Genomic DNA, 13,695 nt, shown 5'->3' with positions numbered 1-13,695 from the left:
CATCTAGTCATTCTTGTTTTATGAAGTTATAGGTGTGATAACATGTCATTCTTTGTTGTTGACTCCATGCCCAATGGATTGCTTAAGACCACTAATGTTATCCTTAGTAGAAAAGAATCTTGTTTGAGTCACTAGAAAGGTTGGTTGTTTTTTCCTAGAGTCATCCTATCACAAATAACTGATCTGAGAAAATTTTAATGGGATAAAAATTTTCATAGTGGGTTAACATGTACATTTTATGGATACCTTCACATAAAGCCCGATCCATTATTTTGCAGGGTCCACTCTCTGCCCCTTGCAAAATGGTAAAAATAGATTTCTAGGAGTCCTTGCAATATGGTGATAGTCCATGGTTCATCTTTACATGTGTCAAGTTGAATATCCTCACAAAATCCAGGCTTGTAGATAAATTTAGTTTTATGATATAATGCCCTTACGAAACTAAGTTGGAACTAGTATTTTAAGGAAAAAATTGTAAATTGCCCAAAAATGTGGACATTGTAATTCCAAAACACTTTTTAATGACAATTACATATTTCATGGTATGTAATAAAATTCAATGTGGATGGAAGTGATGATTATCAACCACATAGCTATATTGTCTGCATCTAAAAATTAATTCAAGGTCAATGGCTTTCTGCCTACTAAAGATTCAAATTAATAGAGAAGTTCATGTGAAGCCTCATCAAATAGAATAAGGAATTGAATGAACTATATAATATTGTGCCAATACAAAGACCATAGCTGCCAAAAAAATCTACAAAAATGACCATCCACCTAAGCATATAGGTCCATATTAATAGTTGTCCCCACATAAAGAAGTTATTTCTTGATGACTTCAACAATATAGTCTTGAACATTAATGCAATGTGAGTTTTTAAACCAAACCATGGAAGAATCATGAGATAGAAAAAAGTCTACATGTTGTTCCCCTTGACTAATAGGGGTTATAAGATGGTATTTTTTGGGCTTCAAATCCATTGGTCTAGAGAATCAGCCAATACAATAAATTTATGGAAATTCCTACTAGATAATGGCATGGTCATAGATAAAACGACATTGTAATCTACAATACAATGTGATAAATAAAAGACATTCAGTACTGACAAAAACAAAAATAGAAGCATGAAGGCAAATAAGACACTAGACCACAATGTGTTGTTTATGAATCATTTGTTGACAACAAAATGTTAGAGCTTCAAACCTTGGATAAAATACACACCTTGGCTTTAAGAAAAATTAAAGTTTAAAACACTAGTGATAAACTAGTAAAACCCATCTCAAAAAGATCCATCTATCCTGACGCCAAAAATGACATGGTACAGGGGTAAACCCCTAATGCATTGTTAATGAAACATTAATTCATAGAGAAATATTGGAGCTTCACACCTTATGAAAAACTAATACATTGGTTTTAAGAAAACCTTGAGTTTGAAACCCTAGAAATAAATCTTGAAAACTAAGAAACCCTTCTCTCAAAAGGGGAGCTATCTAATCTTTCAAGAACACAACATGTACATGAACAATAGGAAACACAACATCATAAAATATTAGACTATTTATGAAACATTCTTTCACAAAGAAATGTTGAATCTATAGAATTTCTAGTATAGAAAAAGCCATGGGAAACAATAAGCTTATGAAAACAAGGTAAAAGAGAAGTCATTTGTTCTTAAACAAAACAATGGCATGGTACATGGACAATAGGTAAACATGACACTAGAAAACTATACACTTCTTTAAAAAAATTGTTCACAAAGGAATGCTGGATAAAACCTTATATAGAACTAAAAATATGATTTCAAGAAGCTTTAGGGTTTGAAACCCTAGAAATATAGCTTGAAAACCATTTTTAATTATTCTCTTAATTCACAATTTTAAAATTATGGTGAACTTAAAATCATTATTGAGTGCATATACAATACCTGGTACACTTGTGTCCCCTCTTGGTCAACTTTGGTTGGTTACCAAAACCTGTTACCATTGTCTCTTGAAATCCCCCTGAAACAAAGAGATCTTGAAACAAAGTGGGTAATGCAACACATAACATAAAATAAAATAACTAATCTCTTTCAACATCACTTTCCCAATCTCTTGCAACAAAATCATAGAAACTACACACTTGGTTTTGGAGGTGGTCATGTTCGTGTCCCATGAGCGACCATGCATTTCTCCTCAATGTCCCATTGAAATTAAAAAATTAATGGCTTGCCAACATGTCATAGCTATTTCAACTGGTTTTTAAATTGTTCTTTCCAACGCATTGCACATTAGCTAGAATCTTCTTAACCATGTAGTCTATGGTGCAATTTTGAGTAACTGTCTAACGCACACTATTAAGACTTCCAATTTCCTCCATCCACATCCCATCATGTCATGTATGAACTATCTTATTGTGCCACATCATTGAGGTATGGTATATATCATTCTAGCAATGCCTCATGTCTCAATAGCTACTGCTCTTTACTATTTGAACATATAACCTCACTTGTGAACAAGCTCGCTACTAGACCATCTCAAACTGTACTACAAACTAATATAACATTTCTTTTTCTTTTTTTCTTTTTTTGATGAATGGTCCTTTTCTATTAATAATTAATATATGAAGATTACAATTCACAAAAAATGGCTAGGGATGCAAGATCACCCCGCAAGAGTTCATATAGTTGAAGCCAGAATCATACACTATTCATGAAAAAAAACATATAAAGCAACCTCAAGTGGCTAAAGTAGTGTGTGTTGAGGGTGGTGGCTCATCACAATCATGAAAACCCCAATCATCTTTGGGATTGGGGGGGAAGACTAGGAACAGTCTAGTCATCATTGAAAGTAGCAGCAACAAGATCAATGGCCTATTTAACATCTTTTAACTCTGGCCACAGAGGTGAAATTGCCAGGTCTAGGCGATGCCATTTCCCAAAGAGTGCCCCCTGAGCACCAAGGGGAGGAGTGGGGTACCAGCCAATGCCACCATGGGGTAGGGAACCCAACAGGCACCTCCATCCACCATCTCCATCACTGGGAGAGTGGTGGAAAGAAGCCTAACAGTGCAGGGTGTGGGAATGGCAACTTGAGGAGTGGCACCACTGGTGGTGGCCCCTAGGCATCAAGGTATCAACTAAGGCATCTAGAGGAACTTTGTAAATAGTGCAATGGGCATTGCCCCAGTGGTTAAGTAGCTCCTATAGGTGAGCCACCTCCAAGGCCACTTTGTTTGCTTGAACTTGAATCTACATAGTTACATTATTACAAATGCACACCTTAGTGTACATAGCAATATTAATATCAAGAAAAATGTGAGTGAAAAGAACAACATTTCTATCTTTCCATAGAGTGAAAAAAATCTCCATCCTGAAGGTATGCCAAATTTGGGTAAATTTCTGAGGGATTCTAGGGGAGTCACCCAAGATAGCCATGTGCCAAGAAAAAGATTCAGGCTTGAATGGCTTGAAAAAGTCATGAATCTAGTGCCAGTACTTTTGAGCATGTCTACAAAACTAGAAAATATGCAAGAAAGACTCTGGTTGCCCATAGAAAGGGCATCTAGGATCTGGAACCCCAATATGCTTGAGTTGAGGCCCTAGGGGAAGACCTTGAAAATTCAGGCACCAAACAAAATGGGAAATCTTAGGTTCTGTAATAGCACTCCAAATAGTGTCAAAATGATTTCTCCATTGAGAAAGAGAAGATTGCAAATGCCATCTCTAGTTGAGTGTATCCACCATCAACAGATGGGGAGAAAGCCATCTATAACCTAGACTTGGTTTGTAATTGATGAAAGGAGTGGTAGGATACCACTTCCAATCATGCAACCAAGGTCTAACTAAATGAATACCCACTGTATGAATTAAGTGCACTAGAATTGAAGAGAGGAATAAGTCAAAAGTCTATGGATTTGAACAGGCAAGACGATGCTAAACTTTCATATCTTCCCAAGATCTGAAACTCATGGAAACCCTAGAGAAAAGATCTTTAGGAGTCTTGATGCCATGTTTGAAAAAACACAGAGCACTAGCACCTTGTGTCTTGGCAAGGGGGTACCTTGGATAGCAAAGAGGGGAGACCACCAAATGTTCTGCTGATTCAGAGAGAGTCTATGGCAGAACTCATCACCAAACCAACAAAGCCAAGGCTTGAGAGCTTTCCAAGATTTCCATATGCTCTTAATGATAAAAGAGCCCTAGATGATTAATGGCTCCTGCATGATGAGGAGAGTGTGAAATCCAATTCCTTTCCATGCAGGCCTATTAACTGGAAATCCAAAAGAAATGCAATGCCAAACCAAAATATTTTAGGCTTTGTCACCCATAATGGCACGAATAATCTATTTGACACATAGAGCAAGGCTCTGCTTTTATGTGGAAAATAGGCCAAGGCCTCCAGATTCCTTTGGGAGAGAACAAAAATCCCAAGCCACTCTATGAAATCCATGATGGTCAAAACTAGAAGCCCAGAGAAAATCACGAAGCAATCCTTCCAATTTTTGATGGGAGGCTTTAAAAGGAGCCCAACAAGAAGAATAATAGACATGAGTGGACATAAGAACTTCTGAGAAAATTTGGAATTTGCCTGCAAGAGAAAGTGGTTTTGTAAGCTAATAATCAAGCTTCTTGGTAATCTTGGCAAGCACTACATTCCAAAGATCAACAGACGAAGCCTGAAAGGAAAAGGGAATGCCAAGAAAGTGAAAGATCTCCTCATGAGTGACCCATTTCCATTCAAACTAGCTAAGCCAAGGTGGCACTGACAAGAAAGATTGGCAGTAGCAAAGCATTTTATACCATTGAACAATAGATCCAAAGGCTTGACAAAAAGTGTCAAGGAAAATTAAGGCATTTTTGATGTTTTCTTCATCCTCCAAAAGAGTGAGAAAGGAATCATCAGCAAAATGACCATTGACCAACTGGGAAAATGATTCTAGAAAAGAAATGTCATGAACCAATACTAAAGAGATAGAGTGGGCTAGCAAATAGCCAAACCATTCAACAACAAGAACATAAAGCATCGGAGCTAGAGGGTAACCTTGCCTGATGGAATGGAAAAGCCCAAAAGCATCAAATTGGGAATTATTGATGGTAATGCAAGCATTAGCATCACCAAAGAGCATTTCCATAGATTGCAAGAAATTGGGCCCAAAACCAAGAGCCTAAATCATAGCCAAGATAAAAAAGGACATTCAATGCGATCATAGGCTTTAGCGAAATCAATCTTAAAAAAAAAAACCAGCTGTTTGGACTTGCGAGCCCACTCCATTCCTTCCTAGATAACAATAATGTTATCAAGAATATATCTGGACTTGATAAAGCTAGTTTGCTCAGGCCACACAATTAAAGGAAGAAGGTGGCAGATTTTAAGAGAAATTGCCTCGATAAAAATCTTATAAGAAACATTCAGAAGGGTGATATGCCTCCAATTGAAAATATCCTCAAGATCTCCACCTTTAGGTGTGAATTTAATATTTCCTTTATTGATAATGGCTCCTAAGCTTTTAGCATGATAGGCTTCAAGATAAACATTGTGCAAGTCAAGACCAATATGCTTCTAGAGGTGATTGTAAAATTCACAAGGAAACCCATCACACCCTGGGGATTTATCATCAACCATGAAGTAGACCACCTCCTTAAGGTCTTAGAGGGTAAGAAGTTGCCCACATAAAGCATGTTGCTCAACTGCTAGGCAGTTAGGAGTAATAGAGATACATTTTTTGAGAGCTTCCTCCTGGGCTACTAAATTTCCTTGTGAGGTAAAAACATTCTCATAGTGATGAACAAATGCCTGCAAGATGTCGGGAAGACTAGAGAGAACAGAAGTACCTTGTTTGATTTTTTTAATCCCATTATTGGTATGATGGGCTCAAAGAGCCTAGAAGAACTCCTTTGAACCCTTATCGTCAACCTCCAACCAGTGGAGGTTAGCTTTTATTTGGGCTCCTCGAATGACATAGTTATCAGCAACTTGTTTATCATGGTGAAGTTTGGCAAGCTGAACTTGTAAATCAATAACAAATGGATTAAAGGTGAGAGCCTCAGAGGCTTTTTTGAGTGCAGAAGAAGTGGAGTCATAAGTCCACTTTCTGAAAAATGCCAACTGTCACCCATAGATGCACAAAAAGTGAGTAGTTCTAGTAATGGCATCATTCCACCATTGGATCCACCTTATCTAAGAATGTGGACATGGCTCCAGATTCAAAACATGTAGGATATGAGCAATGGTGGAAGCATGCATAAGTATAGATATGTTGAGGAAGAATTGTGACTTGACAACTTTCTGGATAGTTGTTTGCCATGAAATGACAAAATAAATGGGATAGTGATCAGATAACATCACATTTGGTAGGGGAATGACAGGTAAATCACGATCCTCAAAAAAAGAGAAAAAAGATTGAGCAGTAATCATGGCACGATCGATATGCTTTAAAATGTGGTTAGAGCTAGCTCAAAAGTTAGACCAAGTGTGCCAAAACCCACTATGCTGGTAGAAGTTAATATTGGAATTAAAAATGCCCAATTTATTGTGCATGTAGTACCAAGCTTCCCTTTCCCCAGTTGTCCAGTGAAAGGGAAAAATATCATCTTTGTCAGAGGCCACTTCAACCATATTGAAGTCACCACACATAACCCAAGTAGCTAGAGGAAAGTTGTCAGCCAGCTAGCCCCACATCTGAGATCTTACCACCACATCATTGGAAGCATAAACATTAACTCCAAAGGAATGTTTGTTAATGGAAAGCAACAGCCAAATAATTCAATGCATAGGGTCAGAACCATGCAAAATAATAGCAGAATGAAGATGAGGTGATAGAAGAGTAACTACACCACCTCTTCTAGCTTTGTGTTGAGAGGAAAATATAATGTCATCCAACCAAATGACATGACATGTAGAAGAAAGTATGAAACCAGAAATCTTAACTTCTTGCATGTAGAGAAAATATAAATTATCAAGTCCATGATGGATGTCATAGAAATAGTACTTTCTGGAGAGGTCTGTAAGACCTCGTACGTTCCATGAAAGAAAATTCATGTAAATTCTTCCATATCTACCTCATCCTCAAGAGAGGAGTAGCTATTCTATAAGAAGGTAGAAACCTGGTTAAAGTCAAAAGGAAAACCTTTTTGGACTAATGGCCTAACGTTTCACCTCTAGTTTCTCACATTGTCTGGGAGGACTATGAGAATGCTACACATTTTGAGGCACAATGGAAGAAGTAGAAAGAGGGGTTCAAACCACAGTAGATGCATTAGCCTTGGTGGTCACCATAATCCCCTCAAAGCCAGCAGGGTTTGAAACTTGTAAACCCCCTAGGTTGGGTTCTCAAGAAATCACTTGTGTCCCAAAGGTTGTTGGGGTTTGCACTCTTATTGAAATAGTAGGAACCACAACCACCATTGCATATGACTATTTAGGAGCCAATGGAGTCAAGGGAACCTTGCCCTTGCACCCCGTAGTAATCCATTCTTCTTTTTTCCCTTCAATTGGCTTGGCAGGAGCTTCTTTAGGTAGGGGTTTAACCCTAGGCACAGCCAAAGGGCTATCATTGATTTTGTGTTCCACTGACTCACACCTATAATAGGTGTTGGGGAGGTTCAAATAAAGCACCTTCTAAGAGATGGTCTAAGCCTCCACCTAGATTTCCACAGAATTATTAAGATCCTTGGAAAGATCAACTTTGATGCAAACGCGTCTCTGAGGGTGACTGTTAAAAAATTTATCATGTTCCTTTGTGATGACTTTGCCAAGAGTATTAGCAATGGACTCAATAAAAGGCCAACATGGCAAGGGTAAACCTGGGAACTCAAACCACATAGGAACCCTAAGTTTTTTGTTGTTAGAGATAGTGAAGTCTTGCAATCATTTTTGAAAAACAAGCAAAGAAGTGTCACAAACCAAGGACCATTGTTAAAAACTGCATCTACTCGTAATAGGTTGGCGAAGTGAAATAAAAAAAAACCTTTGATAAGGTTTTGCACAGCGTCAAGGCAAACTCCATGTGGAGTCTAGCTATTGTTAACCCATTCACAAAGCATAGCTTCAACAGGAGTCCTACCCACAAAATACCCTATTAAGGTATGTTGTTCTGACCAATCACAAGTAGCATCAAATTCTTCTAAAAAAAGGATATATCAAGGTTACCTTGTGAAAAACCTTTGGGACAAACTTGAGGGCATTTTTTCTGAGGAGGCGCCATGGCAATCCAAAGTAGTAGCATGAACACTAGTAACAACTGGGTCACCACTGGCTAGGACCATTATAATCGAGCCTAAAAGCTCTAGCAGTAAATGTGGTGTGAAAAGTGGAAAAAATAGAAGGAAAGCTCAGATAGAGAGTTGTACAGAAGAAAACTGAAAGTTCGCATGAAACCCTAGCAGAGAGAAAAAACCTGATCCTTGATGTTTTTTTTTCCATCTTATTCTTTTTAACACAACTCAGCAATGAACATTTGTTATTGTTATTACAATCATAAATTACCAATGCCATCGAGTGCCAATCTTACCCTCTCAACTTTATGTAGAGAAGCTTGGTTGAAAGAGGCACTACACATTCTACTCACTACACAAAACCCTCCTGTAAATTCTTCTATATATCTTCGACTATTGTAGAGCTACATTTTCCTCTCTTTCAGAGGGTAAACAAATCCACTCCTACATCGCTCAAAGCAGATTTGTCTTTGCTACAGGCGCCTTATTTCAAAATATCATTATAAACATGTATGTCAACTATGGAAGTTTAGTAGATGCACGCAAAATGATTGACCAAATGACTAAATAGGATGTTTTTTCACGGAATACCATAATTGTAGCATACAGAAGAAATGGATATTTTCATGAGGCATTGACTCTCTTTCACTAAATGCAACAAACATGTATCCAACCTAATCACTTCACCTTCGCTAGCATTCTTCTGGCTTGCGCGAAAATAAAAGATGTAGAACAAGGTACAGAAATCCATCGAAACATAGTCGAAATGGGAATTTTGTCAGACGTTGTTGCAAATGCCCTGTTAGACATGTATGTGAAATGTGGAATCATACACAAAGCATGTAAACTATTTGACAAAATACCTCAAAAAAATGTTGTGTTTTGGACTGCAATGATTGCAAGATATGCACACATTGGAGTTTATGATGAGGCTTCAAAGCTTTTTACAGAAATGCCTCACAACGATGTGGTTTAATGGAATGTGATGATCGTAGGATATGCACAAACTGGGTTGGTTGAAAAGGCTCTAGAAACTTTTAAGAAAATGCAATTGGAAAGTATAAAGCCTATCCCCATAACCTTTACTAGCATTCTCCCGGGCTGTGTGAAAATGGGTGCTTTGCAGCAGGGAATGGCTAAACATCAGGGTGTAGTCGAGTGTGGATGCTTGTCAGATGTTGTGATTTTGAGTGGCTTGGTAGATATGTATGAAAAATGTGGAAGCATAGAGATGGCATGTGAACTGTTTGACAAAATGCTGCAGAGAAATGTGGTTTCCTGGAATGCAATGATTGCAGGATATGCAAAAAATGGGTTCTCCGAAAAGGCCCTGGAAACTTTCAAGCAAATGAATTTGGAAGGTGAAAAGCCAGACTCTACAATGTTTGCCAGTATCCTCCCAGCTTGTGCCAAAATGGGAGATGTGGAACAAGGCATGTACATTCATCGACGTGCAATTAAAAATGGATTCTTGTCAGATGTTATAATTACCAGTGCCCTGGTAGACATGTACACAAAATGTGGAACTATACAAATGGCATATGAGCTGTTTGACAATCTCCCCCATAGAAATGTGATCTCATGGAATGCAATGAGTTGAGGATATGCACAAAATGGTTTGGCTGAAAAGGATTTTGAAACTTTTAAGAAAATGCAATTGGAAGGTGTTAATCCGGACTCCACAACTCTTGCTAGTATCCTCCCAGCCTATGCCAAAATGGGAGCTTTGAAGCAGGGCAAGATCATCCTTCAAATCATCATTGAAAGTGGATTTTTGTCAGATGTAGTAATTGTTACTGCCCTGATAGACATGTATGCAAAATGTGGAAGCATAGACATGGCACGTAAAATGTTTGAAACAATGCCACAAAGAAACGTGATCTCATGGAATGCTATGATCGCAGGCTATGCACAAAATGGCTTTTACCAGGATGCTCTCAAACTCTTTGAACTAATGAAGCACTCTGGAACGTACCCTAACAATGTAAGCTTCACTTGTGTTTTATTAGCATGCAGCCATGTAGGCTTAGTAAATACTTCAATGCCATGGGCGATTCTTACTGTATCACTCCTACAACTAGTCATTATATGTGTTTGGTTGACCTCCTTGGTCGTGCTGTCTATCTTGAGGAAACTTTAAAATTAATCATCAAAATGCCAATTAAACCTGTGGTGGTTGTGTGGACATGCTTGCTTGGTGCCTATAGAGCGCATAAGAATCAATATTTAGGAGTATTTACTGCAACCCTTCTTCTCGAAATGGATCCTAAAAATCCCTCAATTTATGTTCTTCTTTCAAACATCTTTGCTGATGCCAAGAGGTGGCAAGAGGTTCAAATGGTAAGGAGATTGATGAAAGATAGAGGAATTTATAAGGTACTCGGATGTAGTTGGATTGAAGATCACAAAATGGTACATGTTTTCTGTGCAGGAGACATATCACATCCACAGACACAAGAAATCTATGAAAAGTTGGAGAAATTGTCTCAAGAGCTGAAGGTAGCAAGGTATCTCCTAGATTCAAACATGTAGTGAATGATGTGGAGCTGGAGGAAAACAGAATCATTCCTCTGCCATCATAGTGAAAATTTGGAAATTGCATTTGGATCGTTTAACACTCCTCTGGGAACAACTATTAGAATTGTCAAGAATCTTTGAGTATATGTTTATCTCCAAGATTGTTGGAAGACAAATTATTGTGAGAGATGCCAACCGGTTCCTATCATTTCAAACAAGGACAATGCTCCTGTGGGGATTGCTGGTGATTTTAAAGCAAGCAATCTGTAACCATAAGATTCTACTATAGCAACGTGCACCTTGATGTTAAAAAATATACACACAATCAAATTCACAAACAACTAAGAGATTATGTGCATCTTGTCCAGTTTTAAGAATTGTCGTTTTGCAAGTATTTGGGGATCTAGACCATGATTTTGACTTATAACAGATCTATAGTTTGGAATGATCTTTTTTCCAATACATGCTAATGGGCTATTTTTTAAGACACCATTTATGGTAATTAACTCATTTCAGGAAGTTGTCTGCACATACTTGGAATGAAAAGTTGGGAGGTGGTGGTGAGAATGGAAAGATGCTCGAATAACATGGAGAGAGAGAGGGCCTATAATCAACTCGATGCTAAGAGAAATAACTCCAAATTTTGGTATTCGTTTGGTTCTTTTGTGGATTGATTGTACTATTTTTGAGACTAATTTACACATAGCAGATTGTAAATGAAATGTACATGTTCATGTAGATATTGTTCTACTAAGGTTCCTTCACATCCCTCCCTCTTGTGTTAGAGTTAATATATTTTGTGAACTCAAGTTTTTAAGTGTGTAATTTAAATTTATTATTTTTAATTTTGAAATATATTATTAATATCTATATTTAGAAGGAAAATGAGTGTTTTAATTGTATTTTAATGAGTGTAAATCTATAATATTTGCAAAACTTATATAATAAAATTTTAGATTGATATTTGAGAGAATGAGTATGAAGTGTATAAATAGAAGTAATATCACACTTTATATAACAATTTTATGCTTATGATATTAGATATTTGATCTAATATGATTCATTAATTGTTAATTGATATTAGTGTGAGAGATGGCTTCTAATTTAAAGAAAAAAAGAGTGATTTCTTGTCTAAATAAAATAAGCAATCATTATTTCATTCAAGTCAAAGCTAGTAAAAATCACAAGGATTTTTAAAAAAGTGTGATTTAAAAAATTTAAGTGTGAAAGAATTCTACAATCAATATATCATGAGTCAAATTGAATACTCTATATTTTGTACCAAAAAACTTAATAGACATTAGGTAAACTGCATTGTACATGACAAGCTATAAATTTAAGTTGCGATGTAATGCTTTGTTAGGGAACCCAAGAAATATTAACCTAAATATGCTACTAGGTTTATTGAAGAAATTTTTTTCTTAAAAGTTTATGCAACATCAAGATAACAATATGGAAGCAACATAATATTTCACATATTCATATAAAAGCAATACAAATACAATTCTTGTTTCTCAAGGGTTCCTTAATGTTGAATCACATTTATGGAAGTTTTATTAATTAGATTTAATTTGAAATAAAATGTTCACATCCATAATGAAATGCCATATTCATGATCCAACAAAAGAATACATAAAGTACATACAATAGCACAAAATCTATTCAAATACATGACATTCATTGCACATGTCGTAGGGTATGTAGTGATAAACCAAATATAATACATTACATGACATTGTCCTATAAGGATCTCAAAATAACAATATATAATACATGAATACATAGATATATCAACTAAAAGTAGAGAATGTCTCCAAGAGATAAGAATGAGAATGGTGCAATTTTAATAATGGAACATCCAACACTAGTGCAAATCTATGGGAACCCAATGGTAAGAGAGTCGCTACCTCTTGACCTCCTGGTAACCTAATCAAGCTCACTCCCTCCATGTTAGGGAGATAATATTCGGTCCACACATAGATAATCAAACCATAAAATCAACAACACAAATGCTAGGCAAGGGATTTGAAAGCTCTCTATTTCAAGTGGTGCTATACATATAACAAGGATGATCCTAGAGGCAAAAAACATAAACACCTAAATATAAATACATAGAAAACCTAAGATGCATATGGGGAAGTGTCATCACACGAGCCAACTCTAAGGTTACCTTGACAATCTCTATAGACCTCGACCCCCTAGTCGATTATGCAGTATTAATAACCTTTCATATGAGAAAGGGTAACTAACTATCTAAGACCTTAATAAAGATTCCTTTTTCACTCCTATCCTAACTTTTACTAGTGCTCAAGGAATGAGTGAGGAACACAATTATCTTATTAATTTATTCTAAACCCTCAACTTAATATGTAGAGTTGGCTTTGATGAAAATAGACACCTCAAGAAGGATTAATCTCAACATACTATATGTAAGTATAGATAAGCTACTAGTTGTCGTAGCTTGACATGGGTGACATTTTATGATTTTAAATGTTTAAATGTATAGCAATAAGAGTTACTTCTATGGTTACAATTAAGGTTAATGTTAAGGTAGGTGTTGGTTGGTCATTTTGCATGAGGTCAATCTAGTAAGAATCCATTGTGCAATTCCTCTCTTGAAAAGCTAATCTTTTGGGATCAACTCCAAGGTTTAGTATTTGTCTTACAACGTACCAAAATCTGCTCAGTTGAAGATAAATGTGATTGTTCATGAGGAGGCCTTTGCTAGTTCTATTATGATCTCAGAATGAAGTAAATTTTTTCACTATTTCAAAATAATACACAAAAGAACAATGTTTTTGTATTTTATGAATTTTCAATGAATGCAATTCTAACAGTGCAACTAAAATGAGTTCCTATTCTAACAAAGGGTTAGCAAAGAAAATAATGAAATTGAAAGAAAATAACATGAAATTGAAATAACTTGAAATTGAAATCCTAAATGGACATAAGCTATAGAAAATATCACACTGCTAGTTAAGCT

General features: G+C 36.4%; 1 pseudogene; it reads left to right on the top strand.

Moving 5' to 3' along the window:
- The first annotated feature begins 8,468 nt into the window (after positions 1–8,468).
- On the top strand, positions 8,469–10,692 carry LOC149541571 (pentatricopeptide repeat-containing protein At2g13600-like; annotated as a pseudogene).
- Positions 10,693–13,695: the final 3,003 nt, after the last annotated feature.

This window comes from Cupressus sempervirens, chromosome 8 (assembly GCF_028749045.1).
Source record: "Cupressus sempervirens isolate cs-2001-9-10 chromosome 8, ASM2874904v1, whole genome shotgun sequence".
Taxonomy (NCBI): domain Eukaryota; kingdom Viridiplantae; phylum Streptophyta; class Pinopsida; order Cupressales; family Cupressaceae; genus Cupressus; species Cupressus sempervirens.
This window is presented reverse-complemented; position numbering and strand designations above follow the sequence as displayed.